This window comes from Marmota flaviventris, chromosome 4, assembly GCF_047511675.1.
Source record: "Marmota flaviventris isolate mMarFla1 chromosome 4, mMarFla1.hap1, whole genome shotgun sequence".
Taxonomy (NCBI): Eukaryota; Metazoa; Chordata; class Mammalia; order Rodentia; family Sciuridae; genus Marmota; species Marmota flaviventris.
In genome coordinates, this window is record NC_092501.1 from 104,098,946 (window position 1) to 104,119,427 (window position 20,482).

The window sequence follows — 20,482 nt, forward strand, 5'->3', positions numbered from 1 at the left end:
ATCTCCAGGGTCTGACACAGGATAAAGGCTCTGCAGGTATTTGATGAAATATTGATCCTAACCAGGAATTTGCAGAAAGACAAATTGTGTAATTAAAGGAATGTTGACAAAAACTTGGGGTCCTCATACTTAAATTGCTTTACTAGGTTTTTGTTGTTAATTAAGAAAAGTTTCCTGAGTCTACCTAAGACAGACACCAACCACATTCCACCTGTTCAGCATTCTTTTAGAAAATCTGCTAATTTAAGATATACCAACACTCTGAAATTTTAGGAAATTTGTTTGATGTCTATATGGATTCAAATTCCTTTGCTCACTTCTATAGAGAGGCTCTGCCTGGTTTGGTTCAACTTGATGCAATATTAAAAAGTGAGTTTTGATATATATATATATTCATTATGTACTATAAAGGTGAACCATTATGGTAAACTGAATTTCACCTATTTCTCCAATCACCTCTTGTCTGGATCTGTCATATTTCAGACTCCGTTACTCTTTGTCCCTGTGTTTCATAACACTTTTTCACATGAAGGTGTCCTTGATATAATAAATCCTATCCCCTCTTGACTTTGCAGGGACATTGCTTGAGCAATCTTCTAATTCGGTATCATCATACATCTTCCCTCTTTATCGTCTCATTCCCATCAGAATTAAAGTAAGCTGAAATTTCAACCAAAACCCAAAATCTCTCTTGTACTTACAATCTTCCTCTAGTTACTCTCCTACTTGTTTGCTCTTCTTTATTGCAAATTTCCTTAAAGATGTTTGTTTATAATTAATTACTCTTTCTCTTCCTCTCTCTTCTCCTCTTCCTTCTCCCTTCCTCCTTCCCTTCTCCCTTTCTTCTCCCCTACCCCTTTTCTTTCTTTCTCTCTCTTTATCACTCTCTCTCACCAGGCTGGGTGCAAGGTATCCTTTTTCCTCAACCCCCCCAAGTATCTGGGACTATAGGAGTGCACCACTACACAAGACTGGTCATTTATGATTTCTGTAACTAATCTGTTTCATTTTCTTTTCTTACTTATTTTAATTGGAGTCTTTTCCTGACTATATTACTGCAATACATTTTCAAGGAACGAATGGCTTACATGTGAATAAACACAATGGTTGAATTCATTTTACTAACCAGCAAATAGTGTTTGACACAGTTGGTTTATTTCTCATTAAATATTTTCTCCTATTGCCCACAATTCTAGTTCCTTCTTCTTCCTTAGCTACTCTTCCCTGGTTTTGAATATTTACAGTGACACAGAAATTTTCTTGTCATTTACTTAGATGAATTTCCTTAGTGATCTCATTATTTTTCATGGTTTTAGGGATTCTACATACTCTAAGCTCCCTTCCTAGACTACTCCTCTAAACTCTAGAATTGCATATCTAATAGCCTACTTTCTATCACTATGTAGTTTTCACTAACAATCAAACTTAACACCTGATGCCTTTCCAGACTGAACATGAGGAGACCTTTTCACAATCTCCCACATCTAAGAAAACGGTATCTACATTCTTCTAGTTCCTTCCAATAAATTTGAAACATCCTAGAGTTTTCTCTCTCCACCATGATTGATTATATCAGGATATCATGCCAGCTCTACCTTAAAAATAAGCATACATAGTTATACCATTTATCACCTCCTAGAAATCTGCCACTCTGAGAGCAGTTATCACTATAATTTAATTGGTCTTATGATTCATCTCCTCTTCTCCACTACCTACTCTGAACAGAGCAGCCAGAGAAAACCTTTTAATACGAAAAGCAGACCAGGTCACTTCTGTGCTCAAAATGGACCCTGGCTCCCCACCTTATTTAGAATGAGTGTCAAATCCTCACAATTCCCTAAAAACCACTCTTGATTATCTTCTACTTAGCCTGCTTTCATAGGATGAGAAATATTTAATGGTGGAAAACTCCAACTGCCACAATGTGCAGTTGACTTTTCACTCCCTTCAGAGGCTCTGATCTTGACTTTCTTTAAATCAGTCTAGCATGAGTCTCCTCCGGGGTCTTTATATTGTCTATTTCCTCTGACTTACATGCATTCCTACACTTACCTTTGTCATTTGTCAAAAAAAAAAAAAAAAAAATGTCATCAGGACATTTTTTTAAGTGTCTCTTCTCAAGTAATGCCTTCTTTGACAAATATTTCAAAATCAAACAATTGCTTGATTTATATTTTCTTCATAATTACCATCTAACATACTATACATTCAGTTCTTTTATAATAATTTTTGTTACTAAAATATGTTACTAAAGCATAAAGTAATGAGGACAGAGATAATTTTTATATTATTTTTGAGGTAAATATTTGTTTTAAGAGTAAATAATTGACAATGTTTGCAGCAGCTCAATTCACAATAGCTAAGCTATAGAAGCAACCTAAGTATCTTTTAACAGATGAATGAATTAATGCAAAGTATTTGATGAAATGCCTGCATTGGAATATTACTCAACCATAAAAAAGAATGAAATTATGGCATTTGCCAGTAAATAGATAGAATTGGAAACTATCATGCAAAGCGAAATAAGCCAAACCCCAATAAACAAAGGCTGAAAGTTCTCTCTAATATGTGGATGCTGACACACAATAAGGTGGAATGGGGGTGTAGAGAAGTTCATTGGATTAGACAAAGGGGAAAAGAAAGGGAAGGGTGAGGGTATGGGAATAGAGAAGAGAGTAGAATGAATTGTATAACATTACTTTACAATATTCATATATGAATACATGACCAACATACTCAACATCATGTATAACCACAAAAATGGGATCCTAATTAGAATAAATTATACACCATGCATGTATAATAGGTCAAAATACATGCATGGAGCATAACTTATGTGTATCTGAAACCTCCCTTGTAGGAGCTTTTGTTACGGCTTGCAAAATTACTTCCATTTGTGACTAAGATAAATGTTCAAAGTTATTTTATATTGATAATTCTTTGTTTTTTATTTCTTTGAAGAATTGTTCCCTTTTATATTTAGATGCCTATTAAAGTTGGTATGTTAATTTATGAATTATTTATCTCTAATATTATACTTGTGTATTCTCTGTCACAGTTTATTTTGATATAGAGAATCAAATTATATTTGGTGTTTAAATGAAATTCATACAGACTGCAATGGGCTAAAAATTATATTGTGTCACCTCAAGCTTTTTTCTGATAAAGCATTTCTCACCAAATTTATATATAGATTCTACTAAAAACAATTATTTCCTATTAAATTTAGTTATTAATTTTGTAACAGTTTTATGTTTGGTTGAATTGTTTTGGAGATTTCTCTAAAACTACGCATTCATACTTGTCTGGGAGTGATTTACTTCAAAAGGTAAGCATTTGTCTTCAGAATAACAAATTCTAAAACCCTTTAGGTGAGTACTTGTACATATAAAATAATGGTGAAAAAGAGGATAATAATGTTAATATTAAAAACAGACAATACTGTTAATCTGAAAATACAATTTCCCCAACTTTTTGAGTTTTTAGTAATTAAAAATAGGACTGTTGCTTTTATTACAGAGGAACTACACTGGAAAAGGTGCCAATGTGTTCAGTAAAAACATTTTGAATATATTATTTGAAAATAGAATGGATATGTACTTTAGTGAAAAAATTACCCCATGTTTTTTTCACTTTAGAGACTCGTTATTACAAATTTTGATATTTCATAATGTATAAAACTTAAAATGAAAATATTATAAGTCCTTTTAAGAGAGATATAAATGACTAGTGGACAAAAATTGAAAAATGGAAGAAAAAGGAAACAGTTGAGGGAAGGGTAGAGAAATAAACATCCAGAAGATAATGTATTTTAAGGTGACAAGAAAGTTTATTTTCGAGAAACAATTAAAAATTTTAAAGTCTTAAAAACCCCAATTTTAGAGAAACAACAAGAGATCTATTAGAAATTAAAAGAAGTAGATAGAGATAATTTAATCTAAATTCTAATTTTTAATGTCACAAGATGATCTTAAGCTAATAAATATAATGATAGACAATAAAGACTATTGTATAATGTTATGAAGAAAATGAAGGAAGAAATAAAGCCAGGAGTCATTTGAAAGGTATTAAGTCATAAAAAGGGCAATAAAATTAATTTTATTTTACATTTCATAGTTATCACTTTTTGCTTTCTATGTACACATTATCATTTTGACAATGATTTTTAAAGTAATAATTAAAAAGCCTTGAAAAGTACAGCATTGTCTAAACCACACTCCCATCTTGTAAAAAAAAAAGTGTATTGGAAGCAAAAACCTAAGTGCATATATGTATTAAGAAACTACCTTTAACATGTTCTTCCTTTGGGGAATGTTTGAGAATGTATGGTTAAGTGAGAATTTACCTCAATATTTAAATGGATTTTAATTGTGTCTTCTTCCCTCCCCTGGCTCTAAGTGTAGAAAAAAATACTCCTAGTTATTATAATGTTTACCAACTGCCAAGAAAAATATTGGATTTGGATCAGATATCTAGCAACAGAAAGCATGAGATTTGCTCCAGAAAAAATAATGATTTGGCATGATATTTTTAGTAGGAAAATGGAGAATAATTTGGAAAATAAACATTAAAATAGTGAAAGTTGAAAACAACAGCTGGATTATTTGATCCTCAATGAACTTCTCTATTGAAGTCTGAGTGAGTGATGGAAAAAGAGAAGAGTAAAGTAGGGTTGATATATGAGATCAGGAGAGAAAGAAAGCTTTTATTTTCATGTTTCATCTGAGTGAACTTGAAGACTATTCTGACATTTTTCTACAGGTACTTAAAAGAAAATCTGAGTTTAAAAAGAAAAAAAGAAAATGCAATGAACAAAACTCTTTGTACCAGATTCAAAAGTATTCAAATCCCTAGAAGGAACTATACTTTTGACTTTTATTGAAAAATGAAAAATTTGAAATATTTGATGTTCTTTTCAAATAATTTCAGCACACTTTTAAAAATCATGAAATAAGTAAGGAATGGCTGTTCTGATACCACAGGGTCCTGCTTGTGTACTTTAAACTGTCTTTTTCCTAAGTATTATTTTGACTACGCTTACAATTCAATACTATACTAAAATTGACAATAGTATTAAGTGAATATCATTTGTTTAAGATATTCAAAAATATGAGGAAAAACAGATTATGAGCCTTTGTGGGAATAAAATCTTATATGTATTTAAATAGTGAAAAATCTTCTCCCTGGAATAACCTGGAATACCCAGGGTAACAGTGTTGGAAACTATGGATCATTTTTTAATGAAAGTGACATAATTATTTTATATCTTCTGTACCTCTTTCTGTTGTAGGTATGAAATTTTGGGTTAAGTTTCTAGTTGCCAACTCTTGATGTTCCCTGAGTCTATAAAAGTGAATCTAACCTCTCATCTTTCCAAGCCTTCAATTGCTGTTGGAGATTCGATTATTATTTCCTCTTCTCATTCTCTTTCTAAGTAGTTTGTATATCCATACCCTTTGAAGTGGCACTTTATAATACCTTACTGCTGGGTAGAGAATGCCTGCCTATCCTGCTGGCTTTGGACTTAGTCACCTGACTTGCCTTGGCTAATAGAATGTGAGCAGGGATGAAGCCAAATCAAGATCAGCAGAGCTCAGTTGAACACAGTGAAGTCCAGCCAAGCCCCTTCAAGTTTGTAGATCCTGGCCACACACACTCTAGCCAGGAAGCTCCTAAAAATCACAGTTCTAATTTGACATGAATAAAAACAAATTTTTGTTGTTATAAGGTACTGAAAACTTGGGGTTCTTTTTTGGTGAAGCAAATGCTGACTAATACCTACTGCAAATGTTGACAATTGATACATACCATAAAATAAAGTTTTTAAAACTTAGCAAAAAATGAGAATGGGGATTCGTAAAGAACCATAAAGTTTTTAAAATTTTCAGAAATTTTTGCTCTTGTTTTCCATTAAAATAAGAGTTATCCAAAACTGATAATAAAGATTCCAATACTAAATTTGTTCTTATAGAACCTGATGGCAAATTCTGTAATTCAGAATTCTGAAAGTGAACTTGCCTGACACTATGTGAATTAGAGGTAATATCAAGTTATACAAACTTGGGTCTCAGGTAGATTTGAGTTTACAAATCAACTTATGAGTTTCATAAATTGATAAATCATATCCTCCAGCCTTGTTTTTCTTATATATTTGGAACCCACCTCTTATATACATGATGTGGTTGGCATCATGTGTGTGTGTGTGTGTGTGTGTGTGTGCACCTGCTTTCCTTTCCTTGTTCAGAAAGTCTTTTCCTTTATCCAGTTTACTAAACATTAACTGCCCAGGACTACAAGTAAGTCCTCTTTCATTAATAGGTTACAGAATCCCACTCATTCTAGTTTTTACAAAAGAGATTTATTTCATTGGATCACAAACTTGGGATATCCAAAAGGCTTCTAAACTCAATAAATGATCTGAAGTCAGTCTGCCCCCACCCTTTTATTTCTCTCTCTCTCTTTTTCTATATGTCTCCTTTCAGCTTTCACCATTTTCCTTATTTCAACTTCTCTTTGCTAGTCTCATTCTTCCTACTAAAATAAAACTATTTAATGCAATGTGAAAAATGACAGCTGAGTCCAATCCCATAGATGTAGGTCCACATTCGAAAAATACTAGTCTTATCTGCCAGCTTTAAAGAAAAAACCCAAAGAGGAGATATCTTATTAGCTCAGGCCCTATAATTTGTCCCCAGATTGACTCAGCCTGTGTAATTTGTCTCAGGGAAACTTTATTAGTTTTAAATTCTTAATTATTTTTCACTTTATCACTGAACTACATCCCCCATCATTCAATTGTGTTTTTTGTTTGTTTGCTTGTTTGTTTGTTTGTGACAGCCTATTGCTAAATTGCATAGAGCCTGACTCTAAGTTGCTGAGGCTGGCCTTTTACCTATGAGTTTCTTGCCTTGACCTCTGAATCTCTGGAATTTCAAGCATGACCACTGCACATTGGCTGCTGTCCCAGGAAAACTGATTATCTTAGCTTGGGTCCTTTGACCATTAGTGTTACTATTCTGTGGGCATTCATTGATTGTCCCAGTAAAAACACATAGAAAACTTAATAATTGTCGCAAAGAAGCACAGAGCTAAGTAGACAAAACTGGAAATTACTCATGTGTATAACGGACCCATTCCTAGTTTATTTAAGCAGCTCGTATCTGGGAGTGAGAAAAATGTGAATCTTGAAATTATTTCTATTTTCTTTCCTTGAGCATCTGTAACTCTGGTCTCTAGAGTTCTTGTCCTTATCTCAGCCCAAGTCTCTTTTTTTTTTTTATTTTTCAGCTATTTCTACCTTCAACTGACAAGCATAGTTTCAAGCTAGTTTCTGGACTAAAGGAACAAGAGAGAAAATGTTATCATTAACAAAACTATAACCAGATTTCTTGCGTAAGGATAATATATTTAGAAAAGGTTTTTAAGTGTTTGGCAATGGAAAGTGGGATCTGGGGGAGTAGCGTAGGAGTGATATTAGACATTTGCCAGGAAGAAAGTTGGAAGAATAAAAGAGATGAGTGCAGTGGAGTGTGGGAAATGGCTTAATTGTTGTAGACTTTATGTTCCTAAGTATAATCATTTCCTGTGATCTCTAAATATTCACTAAAGTTATTCAAATCAAGAAATGGAAGGGGAAGGTAAACTTGTGCAGAAGAAAACTGAAAGGATTTTATATCTACATGGTGGCAAGGTTAGGTGGCACAATGGGCAATGGGGTGACTCAAAGCAACAAAGAGCATTACAAAAATATTAAGCACATTCAATTAACAATATGGAGGACTATGGATTCTCATAGACTGTTAATTTAGGAGTGTATCAAAGCAAACACATTCTTTGATGATAGAATAGCCATAGCTAACTTTTCTTATACCTAGCATTTAATGCCACTATCTCTATGGTCTGATCAAGGAAATAATCAATTATTTGGTTTCATGATTACAAAATATTTTTAATTAAAATTTACTAGCACCTCTTAAATGTGAATACCTCAAAATATTAGTTTAATGACAAAATGATCTCGTGTGTATCATAAGCTCTGTCAAACTGTCTGGTCTGATTTACTCTACTTTGATGTACTTTTTAACTTAGCTTTTGAAACAAACAATCACCATTTATTTTCTCGTGATCATGGGTGTCAGCAATTTAGATACAGTTAAATAGGGAAAGCTATTATGGCACAATGGGCAGTGGGGTGATTCTGAAGAGAGGAAAGAGCACAAGGAAAATATGAGCTACATGTAATTTTCAGAATGGTGAGCAGGACTATGAATAATTTAGACTGGGTGTGACCGAACTCATACATTTGGGCCTTGCTAGAATGGAAGCAATTTCTAGGACTTCTCTTTCCATATCTTCTGTCATCCTTTCATATGCTAACTTAGGTTCTCAGGCTTTCTCCCACCACCCCCCATCAAGAAAGAAATGCTTCCAGCAGCAATAGAGGTAAAGACCCAATGTACAAGTAATTTTCAAGACTATGCCTATATCAAAATTGCAATATTTCTGCAATTTAAAAATAAAGAAGCAAAATAAACTCACAAGAGCCGCTTAACTCATCTTTAGCTATTCCCTCCATAGTTCTTCCAGACTGATTTCCCTAAATCTAAATATGATTATGTCTTTCCCCTTCTAAATGTATTTAATTCTCATAAATCTTATAGATGTACATCCATAAGCCTTTCTTATTATACAAAGCACTATTTCATCTGGATCCAGCCTATAGTTGCAGCTTCCATCAAGAGCTATTTTCCCCTAAAAGTATATATAATAACAATATAAAATGTTATTCTGTATATGTCTCAATTTATATGGCAATTTAGTTACCTCTAACAGAAATGTTGCAGACAACTGTACTTGCCCACCATTCATCCTTTAGGCATAAATGCCAGTATTACCCCAATCTACACAGCCCCTTTCCCCAGTTATATCTTACATTATTTATATACCTGAATGAAATGGCCCATACCTGCTTAGTATTCATTTCATTATTTTATTAGTGTGCATGCATCTATTCACTTAATTTCTTATTGAAGTTATTAAGTATATGATTACTATATTAGAGTTCTGCCAGCAGAAAATATATAGTATATTTATCCCAAGGAATTAGCTTATATGATTGTGGCAAGTGGCTTAGCTAGACTAAATTCATAGTATTGGCCGGCAAGGACAAGCTGGAACTCTCAGTCATAGCGAGTAGATTTTTGTTCACAGGTGGATTTCATTCTTCATCCTAGAAGCCTGAGTTCTGCTCTTAAGGTTTTGCAATGATTAAATCAGGTCCACTATATTACCTAGGATTTTCTCATTTACAATTATGATTATAACTACTGGTAATCAACTGATTATGAGCTTCATTCTCTTCTACAAAACATCCTCACAGCAACACCTAGGTCATTGTTTGATTGCATAACTGTGGACTGTAGCCTAACTAAGCTGACCCATCAAAAGACCATCAGAATTGCTAATTCAACTTTGATAAACAGTGTAAAATTTTATTTATTTATTATTGTTTATTTTTTGTTTGTTCTTTCTAGATATACATGACAGTAGAGTATATTTTGACATAATATACATACATGGACTATATACAACTCTAATTAGTATCCCATTCTTGTGGTTGTACATTGATGAGTGGTACAATATGGTGGTGTATTTATATATGAACAAAGGAAAGTTACGTCTGATTCATTCCACTGTATTTCCTACTCCTATCTCCCTCCCTTGTCTTTATTCTTCTTTAGTTTAGTGGAATCTGTAACATTTTAGGATGAAAGAACTGGAAAAAAAAGAGGAGAAAAGCTAGCTTTTCAATTTGGAATTAATTACAACTTTAATTGAAAAACATGATAATTATATAATTAATTATTTTGATATTTTTCACACACTCAATTTAGAAGATCATTCAATGACTTTTGTTAAGATTATAGTAAATAATATTTTATCAAACATGGAGTTCAATAGAATTGCTTAAAATAGTGAAATATATAGATCTATATATGCAAGAAAATATGAAATATAGGCTGGTTTGATAGAGTAGACATTAAATATGAAAGTTATATGTAGTGTCTAAGAAATAAACACAAGGAATCTCAGCAATTTTAAAAAATATTTTTCTTTTAAAAACTTTACTAAAAACACATTGACTTGTGGATTGTGAATTATTATCAAGGTAATGACCAAGACATTTGCATTCTTAAATCAGCCCCTAATATTTTAAATCATAATATGTAAAAAAGTACTTTGTTGGTCATGCATAAAGTAACATTTTTTGTAGAAATAATTATATTCTTTTTATTAAACAATGTATATCTAACAAGTGTACTTTTTTCACTGTGTAAAATTAGTCTTGCACAGTTAACATTGACTCCTGGATCATAACTTCAGGAATCAGTATGAGTAAGTGGAAACATTTCAGGTTTATATAATTTGAAAATTTAAATGATTTTTAATTGATATTATAATTATTTTTAAAAGATTTAAATCTTAAAAAATAAAATATATTGACATTATTTTGTTGCTAATAAAATACATTTTAATACTGTACTACAATATTGGTATTATAACACATGAATGCATAATATAATATGTAATAAGAATAAAATGTTTAATTTCATACATGTGTTAATCTTAGTACCTATCACTGGAATAATGTGACAAATGATGTGGTGCTTAACACCAAAAATATTTGAAAATAATTTTCAAAAGGAATCAAACAAAGATAAGTTTACAACAGATGTGTTTAAAAGTCAATGTACATTTTCAGGGCATTCACAAGTAGAAGGCAACAGATTATAGTCCCCTAGTCTAGCACATCATACTCATAACATCTATTTGCTTTGCTTTGTCAAAACATATGAAAAATCATTAAAGTGTTTTAATAAATGTCTGGTTTTCCTGCTCATTCATCTTATAAATATTAATTAGCCATGGATCAGGCAATTAAAGTTTAATCAATTTGCACTAATTAGCACCACATACTTGCATAAAAAGATAAAACCAACTCCTGCATCTGGCTGTTATTTGCAGTTTTTGTCAAGTGCTGATGAGTTTAATCTTGAAGGGAAGATTAAGAAGAAAAGAAAAAAATAAATCAAGAAAGTAGCGTTAATTTTATTAAATTTTCACTCAAAGCACTGGTCATGAGTATCATGGAGATAATGCCAGCAACATTACACTGTTTGTCCAAGACCTGACTTACCAGATTCTTCTTTATAACCTTGTCCAGTGGGGAGAAGCTCCATATTTTCCGTCTGTGATGCTGGTACATGCATCTTATTTACTCTTCACCATTAATCAAAATCTGACCTCATTTATATTCTTTGTGCCTTAAAAAGTTTTAAATGAATGGTCTTCATAGCCATAGAGTAAGGATCAACTTTCTTCCTTCAGAATGAATGTGAATGGTCTATGCTAAAGGTGAAATTATAAAACTGTGGCTCTACAAGTAAACTTGAAATTTTCTTCAACAAAAACTATGTGCAACTGTGACAATGAGAGAGACCCCTGAAAGATTCAAAGTTTGCCATCTGATATTTTGTGGGCATATCATAGCTCATCACATTTTTTTTTCACCTAAGACTTTAAGAGAATAACTTCTGCTTCTGTTTTTGACTTCTGAATTTGATTAAATAAGTTACACTGCCAATCTAGTAAGGAGACATTGTAGAGTGCATTTGCATTACTATTTTGTGTTTTAATAACCAGAGAAAATAAAGTGTTCCATTACTGCCTATTCATATAATTGACAAGGATTATAGGGAATGGAACTAGTCTTTAATCACTGATGGAAATTTATCTTAGGTTTGGCAGGTAAAACTACACATTTTAAGATGATTTAGCATTGTACTAAAAAAATAGAGCATGATTCATAAAAAAAGCCATGCACCATTTACATAGGGATTTTTATTCAGTTTGTGCAAGAATAGACCAGTGAATGGTTATTGATATTTTTCAAATAAAGTATGTATGATTCATTAAACTCCCTATTCCCCTGTGAACAAGGCAGTGCTCTGTTAAGCACTCTTCAAGAACATACCCCATAAAGAAAGCAGAGGTAGAAAAAGGTGGTGGCATGCTTCAATGCCTTCTTTTAAAAAAAAGTGCCTAAAAATGAGATATCATATTCAGTAACTGATAACTTTGTAAACTACCACCTGAATTTCAATAATATGATTTTCTCATTGTTGTTGAAAAAAATGTGAATGTGTTCTTTGTTAATACATCACATGCATGCTGGCATAGATATATATACCTATATATACTTTTAAAAATAAGACTATGAATCAAATCCCAATGTTCTAGAATCTTGCTCGATGAATGAAATCGCATATGAAAAAATGCTTTATAAAATCTCAATTACTATAAAAATAACACAGCTTCATGGGGCAAAGAAAAGAGCTCTGCTATGCTTCAGCAGCCTCTCATGAACACATTCCCTATATTTTTACATGAATAATATTATGTTTACAGAAAAAGGGAATAAAGATAGAGTATTATATTGCCAAAGTTTGAATATCCATTAATGTTCTGCCCCCTTAAAGGTTAAAGGCTTTAGGCAATGTTTTTAATCATTTTAGTTCTCTATCTTTTCCCATACAAAATAGGGTTCTTTCTCAGTTTTGTTCAACAAGTATTTATTGGCTAAATACTTGTTTCGTGATAGTGACGTGGGTAACCAATAAAAACATGTCACTTAAGAAATACTAAAAACAATTCAATAAGTTAAGCTTACAGTAGGACAGACAGGTTATCTTAGTTTCCTTCAATATTTAAATATATATAATATGGAAAAGGACTTAAAATGAAACTCTAATTCTAGGAAGAACAGGTATAGAGAAGACAAGAAAATAAACATTTAGTTTATATAGAAAATAACCCTTAAAACAAATTGACTAATAGTAACTTACTGTGGATTACCTCAACATTAGTGGCATGTAACCCACAATTCAGTGTACCATCAAAACCTATTATTAAAATCACTGACTCTCTTCAATCAGCAACTGGAAAATTTTTGCTAATATATATTGGCTAGTATGTTCTATTCAAACCATTTTAATAGCCTCTCATGTCAGTTTGACTTCATCTCCCAAGGGACATAACACATTTCTTCCCAGCTACCCTTTGGGATACCTCCAAAGCATGCTACTGCCCATAATCTTTGCCAGCAAGCTCTTAGCCATATTCAACTTTCTCTAGGCTCACATTTCTGAGGTCATACTGATGGTATTCTTATAAAAAAAAATCATTTAACAAAAAGGGGTTAAAAAAAGAGAGACTGGTAATTACTTCATATAGAGTACAAGGCCTTTTCACCTTGATTTATTTTCTGAAAATTTTTGTTAAACCAAGAGCTTACTGCTGTAAACGTTTTCATCTCCTACATTATTATGTAAGTAACAAAACTTCACATTCTCTTGGTGTATGGTTGACATCACCAATCCTGATATTCAAATCAAATTTGGAGCTGGGGGTGGGGACAGTGACCGCAATGGCACTGCCTATAAAGGTCTTTTCATGATTTGAGAAATAATCTTGAAAATTTCTTTCAGCTGTAACAGTAGATAGTTCTAAATATTATGACTTCTTAATAGAATTATCCAGTACCTCTATGGAATCTTCCTTTGTGTTTTCTTTTTCCTTTCTACTTCTTCCTCTTCTGTTTCCATATCCTTGATTATTTCATTCTAATTGCCAAAGATATTAAAAACCAATAGATGCAACAAAACTCCCTGTAGTATTTTTTTGTTGTAATTTAGGTTGAATATAACTTTGACCTTATATGGAGTTTACAGTTTTATTATTACACTTGAATGGTTATATTAATTTCTGACCTGAAACTTTTTATTACTAAAATTAAAAATTTATTATTATCTGAGCATGACCAAAAAATGTTATTATAACTTTTTTATCATAGGGATTGATATTTAATCTCTTATCCTTTCCTTTTGTGAAAGATGCTTCTCTAGTGTTAAAAAGAGAGGGGAAAGCACAGTGATTTAAAACTTGAGTCTTCTGTATCCTGTATGATAGCCATGATTTTAAGGATGTGGAAAACTTTTGACATTATCATATCAAAGTATTATTGCAAGGAAGAGAGAGTAGTGGGCTTGTTATTCGTTCTTACAAAATAAAATCATCATATTCTTTCTATCTTTGTAGCAATAAAAAAAAATAATTATGTAGCCATCACTTCATAGGTTGTTGATTATTTAGTTCATTTGAAACTTTTCAGAAGAATATCTTTAGACTTACATGTGTAATACCCCAAATGGCATATATTTTCTTTTTAAAATTTTATTTATTATAATTTGTTATATATGACAGCAGAATGCAATTCAATTCATATTACACAAATAGAGCAAAATTTTTCATGTTTCTGGTTGTACACAGATTCACACCATTCATTTCTTCATACATGTACTTGGGGCAATGATATCCATCTCAGTCCACTCTGTTTCCTATCCCTATGTCCCCTGCCTTCCTCACCCTCCCCTTTGTCCTATCTAAAGTTCACCTATTCTTCCCATGCTCCCCACCTCATCCCCATTATGAATCAGAATCCTTATATCATAGAAAACATTTGGCATTTGTTTTTTGGGGATTGGCTAACTTCACTTAGCATTATATTCTCCAACTCCATCCATTTACCTGCAAATGTCATGGTTTTATTCTCTTCTAATGCTGAGTACTATTCCATCAAAACCGCATATATTTCTTTTGTTTTTTATGTAAAGTCCATTTTTGAAATTCTAATTTGCTACATATGATAGCAGAATGCATTATAATTCATAGTACACATATAGAGCACAAATTTTCATATCTCTGATTGTATATAAAGAATATTCACACCATTCATGTCTTCAAACATGTACTTAGAGTAATAATTTCCATCTCATTCTATCATCTTTTTTACCCCATGCCCTCCCCCTTGCACTATCTAGAGTTCATCTATTCCTCCCATGCTACCACTCCCAACCCCGCTATGAATCAGCCTCCTTATATTAGAAAAAAACATTTGGCATTTAGTTTTTTGGGATTGGCTAACTTCATTTAGAATTATATTTTCCAACTCCATCCATTTACCTGCAAATGCATGATTTTATTCAATTTTAATGCTGAGTAATATTCCATTGTGTATATATACCACATTTTGTTTATCCATTCATCTACTGAAGGGCTTCTGCGTTGGTTCCACCATTTAGCTATTGTGAATTGTGCTGCTATAAACATTGATGAGGCTGTGTCCCTGTAGTATGCTGTTTTAAATTCTTTGGGTATAGACCCAGGAGTGGGTCAAATGGTGTTTCCATTCCCATTTTTCCAAGGAATCTCCATAATGATGTCCTTATTGGCTACACCAATTTGCAGTCCCACCAGCAATGTTTAAGTGTGCATTTTTCCCCACATCCTCGCCAAGACTTACTGTTGTTTGTGTTCTTAATAGATGTCATTCTGACTGAAGTGAGATGAAATCTTAGAGTAGTTTTGATTTGCATTTCTCTAATTGCTAGAGATGTTGAACATTTTTTCATATATTTGTTGATTGATTATATATCTTCTTCTGAGAGGTGTCTGTTCAGTTCCTTGGCCCATGTATTGATTCGGCTATTTATTTTTTTGGCGTTTAGCTTTTTGAACTCTTTACATACTCTAGAGATTAGTGCTCTATCTGATGTGCAAGTGGTAAAAATTTGCTCACAAGATGTAGGCTCTCTATTCACCTCACTGATTTTTTTCTTTTGCTGAGAAGAAGCTTTTTAGTTTGACTCTATCCCATTTATTGATTCTTGATTTTATTTCTTGTGCTATAGGAATCTTATTAAGGAAGTTGGGGTCTTATCCAACATGATGTAGATTTGGGCCTACTTTTTCTTCTAATAGGTGCAATGTCTCTGGTTTAATTCTTAAGTCTTTGATCCACTTTGTGTTAAATTTTGTGCATGGTGAAAGTTAGGGGTTTAATTTAATTTGGTTTCCTATGTATTTCCAATTTTCCTAGCATCATTTGTTGAAGAGGCTATCTTTTCTCCAGTGTATGCTTTTAGTACCTTTGTCTAATATAAGACAACTGTGATTGTGTGGGTTAGTCTATGTGTCCTCTATTCTGTACCATGTCTCTACAGTATATTTTGGTGCCAATACCATGCTAAACCTAAGTTCAACACAGAATTTTTCAAAGCTAACCAGTCAACATTTTCAAGGTAATTTTTAAAAAATACGTTTATGTTATCTCAAAACCATTTATAATTTAATTTTTTACTATTTCAAATCAACAGGTTATTCATTGTCACTTTCAAATGTCTGTAAATTTGGATCTTGTTCCAATGGTTATTCTTATCATAATACCCATTTCATTAGGTTTTGGGGGTCTTATTTTTAAAGGGGGAACAACAGGAGAAATAGCTATTTCTAGAATGCAGCATTTCTCAATTTCTCAAAGTCTCGCTTGTTTGTTAGTTCTTTGTGGCTCTTGGCTCCATCTTTTCACTTATTCTTTTTTTCTTCCTCCTTTAAAAATAAATGGTTTCTAGGCATGGTAGTGTACACCTATATTCCCAGTGGCTAGGGAGGCTTAGTCAGGAAAAATGAGAGTTCAAAGCCAGCCTGAGCAATTTAGTGACCAACTTAGTAAGCGTCTGCTCTAAATAAAATACAAAAAAAGGACTGGGGATGTGGCTCACTGGTTGAGTACCCCTGGGTTTAATTCCTGGTACCTCCCCCACAAAAAAGTGGCCATCCTTTCTGCTAAGTATCTCTCTTAGTGTTTTCTGGGTATAAGTCCTATAGCTACAGGGCTTCTTTACATTTTGAACTGTCCTTGTCCTTTTGAGACCAAGCTGTTACAATTTCTTTAATATTAACTGTTCTTCTTTGTGCTACATTTCAATTAACTTGCATAGACAGAAGCCACACCTAGAAATCTTTATTGAGACAGGTCTTTCTTTTCTTTGGGTTATCAGCATACTATTGGAAAATAAGATTCATAGGGATCTTTCTGTGTTACTGAACAGTATGCTGACACTGCCATAAAATATTTTGAGATCTCAATGTAGATATTGCAGGATGAGATAATTTCATACATTAAAATTATTTCTGGGTACAAGGAACACTATTAAAAGGCACTTAATTCTGATGATAAATGGATGGAACTGGAGACTATCATGGTAAGTGAAATAAGCCAATCCCCCCCAAACCAAAGGTAGAATGTTTTATCTGATATGCCGATGCTACACACAATAAGGGAGCAGAGGAAAGAATATAAGTACTTTGGATTAGACAAACAGGACTGAAGATTAAGGAGAGGGATGGAAATAGAAAAGACAGTAGAATGAATTGAACATTAAGTTTCCTATGTTCATATATGAATACAGGACCACTGAAACTCCACATTATATAAAACCAAAAGAATTGGAAGCCATACTCCATGTACGTATGATATGTCAAAATACGTTCTACTGTCAACTATAGCTAAAAAGTACAAATAAAAATTTGAAAAATAAATCAAAATAAAAGTATTAATTGAAATTTTTCCTTAAATAACTTAGAATTTTATTTTGTGTGTGTAGAAGGCAGGTAATTTTATTTAGCAACAAATGAGGAGGGATCACACCAGGGAAATCATACCAGAAGAGTCTTACTCCTGCTTGGAAATATTTAGGTGATAAATATTCATACTAGAATCTGATGACATATAGAGGAAAACTCTGCGGTATCTTGGGATGGATCAAGTACATTTTTTAAAGTAGGAGGAATGTAAATAATTTATGACCAGGGTGGATGCAAATTCCTTACCACACTTTTCTTTTAGAGGCTGGGCCTATTTATCCTTTAATCAACAGAATATAGTGGAAGTAAGTGATCATGCATTTTGTCTATAAAAAGACTAACAATTTCTGCACTTTCCTTTTGAAAGGCAGCTGCTATGTCCAAATACCTTAAGAATCTCCATATTCAGAAGACCAAAGTAGTCTCGTGGAAAGCAAGAGATCACGTGGAAAGGATAGAGAATCAGACATAGGAGCAAAAGATTCTTGGACCTTCCACCTACTCAGCTAAAAGTAAGGACTGAAGCTCCGGAAGTATAGATGTCCAGCTGATATGTACCCCAATCTAACAAGCCATTCCTCTAAGCCATTCTGAAATGTTGATTAAGTGCCTGTATCTTACATAGAGGATAAAATCTACTTCTTGAATCATTTAGAAAGCAAGGGATAAAAAGTTATACCAGACAAATATGGTCCTACATTGGGCAGATTTATCTCATGGAAATGGGAAATAAAAGCAACTTTTTATTGGAATTTGGTGCAAAATGAAATTAATTTGGTTCTGAAGATAAAAATATTGCAAGACCAAATTCTGGGAAGAATGTGTCAGAAAGAGTACATGGCTTGAGTTAGACAAATGTCAGGCATGGGAGATTCTGAAGAGGCATGTGCCTAAAAGGAAACTAGGGATGTCACCAAATAGAAACTTCACCAAATCAGAGTTTATTCAAAAGTTTCTTGTATTTTAGTAGAAGCTTTGTATTTCACATAAATAGTTTGCAATATTTAGTTTGAAGATAGTAATCCAAAACTACATATAAGTGCGCTTTTGCGGGAGCAGGAATGGGAATTATAGTCCTATTCCTTCTGCGACTATATTTTATTCCAGATTTCCTAGATTTTTATTTAATACAATTAATATTCTCCTTTTACAATATTTTTCCTTATATACCTTAAGATAATAAAAATATTTCTAACAAAGACTGTTCAAGATTCATTATCATATCGAGCTCCTATAATTCACTTTATCATTATGACCTTACTAGATATTTTTCACATTATAGTTGCTTCTAAAACCTGCATCATACATGTTTCTAACACATAATGTGTTTCTAGAGTTTGTATGGAGTTCCTCGCAGTGTACTTGTATTTTAATTAGGCATGTTTTCTCATGGGATAACATGATAAAGAAATGCAAAATACTCCTAGAGTACATGAAGAGTATGATATTTAAATATTAGAAAGGGTTAGAGAGACCAAAGGGATTTCAAAGTAATTGGTTTTCTATTAATAAGAAAGGGAATTCTAGAGAAATTTTCATAAATTATGTCATAAAGGAGTGAATAGGGATTTTTTTTCAGGGATAGTGAGCCATTAATTTTTGGAGGATAACCACACCTATTTGGTAACTCCCTATCTTAGTCTATTTTCTGTTGCTAATCACACAATACTACAGACTGGGTATGTTTTAAAGAAAATAAGTTTGTTTTACTTCATGGTTCTAATCCAAGGATAGTGGGCTATATCTGGTGATGGCTTTCTTGTTAGTGAAATACCAAGATGGTGTAGAACATCACCAGAGACCTAGTCAAATGGTTTTATTATTATTATTTTTTTAATAATAGACCCATTCCCAAAATAACCCATTAATTCATTAATCCAAAGTTGAATGAATGAATTCATTCACAAGGGCAAACTCCTAATTATCTCTTAAGTTTCAACTGGTTCAAATTCTACCATATAATGCTGTTTCCTTAGAATTTAGATTGTTGTTTTAATTTATATGGATTTCAGTGAGAGGTTGTTTTCCTAGTTCTAAAGAAAGTTCAGAGCAATAGCTTAAACAATTTTTTCAAGATCAGTCAATCACTTAATGACTTAGATTTAATGGAGCATGGATATTTTGTGTACTGATTTTTGTAAATGGTGCATTATGCTGTCAGGCCAGGAAATCACAGAAAAAGAGAAACAATGCAAATTGGTGGTTGGGGGTACAAACAGGATGTATTCACCTACACTAATTTGATTCAGTGTAAGTCACTTGCTCTCTAATAGTTAATTACATTGATCTTTCGTGTCTTCACTCATCTGTAATTTCTTCATTCACCTAGGTTTAGATTATTCTTTCTCTTTGTCAAAATCATTTTTTGACTGCTACAGACATACTGAAATTGAATCAGAGTCATTACTACTATTGGATCCAGTGTAAATCCAGTGTGAAAGTTGTCATCATTTGTCTCTGCATATATCATTTGTTCTTAGCAAATTGGAGGAGATTTTATTTAAATAACTGAAAAAGGCCTTTTGAAAGAATTAACACATTATCACTTATAATAATTGTTTAGTCACAATAATAGTAAGCATATAGAATGCATAGAATAAAATCATATAGATTCACTATCCATCAAACCTCCATGGTACAAATTTCTTCTCTGGCCCTAAATTATCTTCTGTGTAGGCCCTTGACATTTGAAAAATTCATACTTGTATACTACAAAAAATATTTCTTCAGTTTTAGATGTAAAAATAATTGCAGATCAATAATTGATATTTTTAATTCAGTGTAATAAAATGTTCAAATTCCATTTGAAATTTAAACTTTCTCCAAACTCATGCCTCTTTCAGATAAGAAACAGGCAGGGGGAAAAGGGGATACTGCCAGCTGCTTCTCTTTAGTACTTGCCAGGCCTTCTTCCTCTTTGCCAAATATTTTCCGGGTA